The sequence below is a fragment of the Peromyscus maniculatus genome, chromosome 23 (genome assembly GCF_049852395.1).
Source record: "Peromyscus maniculatus bairdii isolate BWxNUB_F1_BW_parent chromosome 23, HU_Pman_BW_mat_3.1, whole genome shotgun sequence".
NCBI classification, from domain to species: domain Eukaryota; kingdom Metazoa; phylum Chordata; class Mammalia; order Rodentia; family Cricetidae; genus Peromyscus; species Peromyscus maniculatus.
Window position 1 is genome coordinate 30,669,601 of NC_134874.1, and position 3,657 is coordinate 30,673,257.

General features: G+C 42.5%; 1 pseudogene; it reads right to left on the reverse strand.

Annotated features, from left to right (window-relative positions):
* Positions 1 to 929: 929 nt before the first annotated feature.
* On the reverse strand, positions 930 to 2,561 carry LOC143270355 (ribosomal protein S6 kinase beta-1 pseudogene; annotated as a pseudogene).
* Positions 2,562 to 3,657: the final 1,096 nt, after the last annotated feature.

A 3,657-nucleotide genomic window follows, 5' to 3' on the forward strand; every position in this document is an offset into this window, starting at 1 on the left:
GTTAAGGAAGGTAAACAGCAAAAACAGTACAAAGTAAAACTGAAAACCTTGCTAATGTGCTGAGAAGAGACAGACGAGGGTGGCCCCTCTTCCCTGCAGGTCTCTATCTCCCCTTGCTTACTGCCCGAGTTACAAACTTTAGCCTGACTCTCTTCTGTCCTTCCTTGGCCATTGGCTTGACCCGAACACTGGGATAACAACAGGTAGCCATCTTTTCCCAGTGTAGTACAGGCCCAGGACAAGGATGCAATGTAGAACATCTAACTTCTGCCTGTCCCAAGGCTTGCAGTGAAGCCTAGCACACAGCAGTACTGCAAGTAGAAATGATTAAACAGACTTTTTTCTTCTTCTAGTATTACAGACAGGTATTGCAGATAGGTTACTAAAACAAAAGATGAAAAACACCCCAGGTCCACCCCAAGCCCTCACAAGAGCCACAGCTGTGGTTAACAATGATTCATTTGCGTTTTATTTCATCAAGAGAAGAAACAGAAGCTGGCTTTCTTCACACCAACCAATAATTTTGCATTTTAAAGTTTGGGATGTTTTTCATAATGAGCTGAATCAAAAATCTATTTGAAAAATATATATTTATATAAAAAAAAGATTCAGGTTATTTGCACGTAAAACATCAATCGATAAGTTTCTTTTGTCTTTGATTCCGTGTTGCTGGAAAAAGTTTGACAAAGCTTGCATGCTAATTTGTCCTTAGTTGCAAGTATTACAGGCAATCTCATACCTTGCCTATGAAAGGATAACCCTTCTTTGACATCTCCAGGCTTCAACGGTGATTCAGAAGCAACATCCTACCCTTAATACTGTCGGTTTGAAGCCGTCAACTTGAAAACCCTTGCTAATGCTGAGATGTTGCTTGACAGGGAACCAGCCAATCGATGTGTCTGTGGGTTCCGCAGTACTATTTTGCTTGAGTTTTTTTTTTTTTTTTGTAGGTTTATTTTTTTTGCACCATTGATTGATTTTTTAAAATCCATGTTTATTTTTTCCTCCATCCAAAGCAATCTAGGTTACTGTGCTGACTTTTTAAGTCTGCCATTTGATTCTCATTTTATCTTGCAGGATGTTCACACATCCCTCCCCCGATTTTTGTTTTCTTTTTGCATCAATAAAAGCATTGTTTCATCATAGATTCATATGCAGGTGCTCTGGCCGTTTGGAGATCATAGGAAAAGCTTGTTTTTTGTATGGCCCAGAGTTGGGCTGTCGGATTGGAAGTGGTGCTGATGCCTCCCCGCTCATTGTCACATCCATCTGCTCTATCCCACTTGTTTCCATCGGGTACTCCACAGGTATCTGAGAGTTTGCCGTGCTGGCTGAGGCACCTCATCCCCAGAAATCCCCAGGAGAGAATTTGACTGGGCTGACAGGCGTTAGTGGGCTACCAATAAATCTTCGAGGTGATCGGATTTTTGGTTCAAAGGAAAACTTTTCTTTCACACTTTCAAGTACAGATGGAGCCACATATGTAAAACCCAGAAAGACCTGGTTGGCACTTTCACTGATAGTTGAGTCATCTGAGCTGTCAACAGGTGTCTGACGTGTAAACTTTGAATCAAACTGACTCACATCCTCTTCAGATTGCAATAGAGGCGTCTGAAAAATGGATGAGCTTGGACTTCTCCAGCATCTCCAGGACCAGCTCCAAGATGAGAAGCAGCGTTTCTTTTCAGCAGCTTTTTAAGCAGATCTCGAGCTTCTTGTGTGAGGTAGGGAGGCAAATTAAGTTTACATTTGAGGATTTTGTCAATTGTTTTCTTTCTATTCTCTCCAGTGAATGGAGGTGCTCCAGTCAGCATGTCATACAACAATGCTCCCAAACTCCACCAATCCACAGCACGATTGTGGCCACTTCTCATCAAGATTTCAGGGGCCATGTATTATATTGTTCCACAAAATGTGTGTGTGACTGTTCCATCATGGATAGACTCTGCATAGTCCAAAGTCTGTTAGTTTCACATGACCTTGGTGATTAAGCATGCTGTTCTCCGGCTTCAGGTCTCTGTAGATGATCCCCTTTTGATGTAAATGCCCCAAAGCCACGGAAATTTCAGCCAAGTAAAAGCAAGCTGTGTCTTCCATGAATATCCCCTCTCTTTCTAACTGCATAAACAGTTCTCCTCCACTGAGATACTCAAGGATGGGGTAGAGTTTTCCACCGGTCTGAAAGGCATAAATTAAATCCACAATGAAGGGATGCTTTACTTCCTCCAGAATATTCCGCTCTGCTTTTGTATGAGCTGTATCTTTAGCATTTCTTACTATCATTGCCTTTTTAAGCGCCTTCATGGCAAATATCTTCCCAGTATTTGCTCCTGTTACTTTTCGTACTTGAAAAACAGTTCATATGGTCCAACTCCCCCATGGTCCATGCTATCATTTAACTGACCCCCCTCCTCCAGCTCATCCTCAGAGCCTGCGTCCTCTGGCTGGTCCAGGTCTATGTCAAACACTCCTGCCATGTCCTCAGCTTCCCTGTCTCGGAAGTCAGGCGCTGGGTAAAAGCCGTCCCACCTCCGTCGTCGCCTCATGGGCCCGGACCCGCTGCAGACTCCACTGCTGCTGCGGCCATCACCGGCTGCTTAAACTCAATGCGTCTGCCAAGGAGGTAATTTTTATGTAACTCACTTGAAATGGTCACTCAAGGGAATAGAGAAGGAAGTGATTCTATGATCAAGTTAGGTTTGTGTAATTTAATTCAATAGTTTAAGACAATATAAAGAAAAAATACAGATTATAACTTAATTGAAAATATATTTAAGTATAACAATGAAAAGGATAGTATTGTTCTCTTTATGTCCAACAAAGAAAAAGAAAATTGTCAGTGTCAATGAGGAATGGTTGATTAGAGAGCATTTGGTAATTATAACTATTGATCACTGATTTATTTGAGTATGAAACATGAAAAGGAAATGTGGGCAAATGCCAGACAAAGGGTGCTGGGAAGTGGCTTGAGATAAAAGGGGAACCTGTGCAGAGACACACAATAACTTTAATTCCTCAGTAGATATTGACCATTGTGTGAGGTGTCCAGAAAGTCAATATGCAAACATAGAGCAGAAATACTGCCTCCAGAAAGCAGTGTTATTTGTAGGCTATGAAGATTCTTTGGGGACGGCATTCACCTACTTGGCCCTGGGATTTTCTGCACTAACAGCTGGTGTTCTTGGTGTCTTTGTGAAGTACCACCACACCCCCATTGTCAAGGCCAACAATCAGACTCTCACTTACATCCTGCTCATCACTCTGATCTTCTGTTTTCTCTGTCCATTGTTCTTCATTGGCCATCCCAACACAGCCACCTGTATCCTGCAGCAATATACATTCACAGTTCTTTTCACTGTGGCTCTCTCCACAGTCTTGGCCAAAACTGTTACTGTGGTTCTGGCTTTCAAGATCAAATTTTCAGGGAGACTGATAAGGTGGATAATGATATCAAGGGCTACTAATTTTATCATTCCTGTCTGCACCCTCATCCAACTTGTGCTCTGAGGAATTTGGCTGAGCACCTCTCCTCCCTTTATTGACTCAGATGCTTACACTGAACATGGACACATAATCATTATATGCAACAAGGGCTCCACTATTGCCTTCCATTCTGTCCTGGCATACCTCTGCTCCATGGCACTTGGGAGCTACACT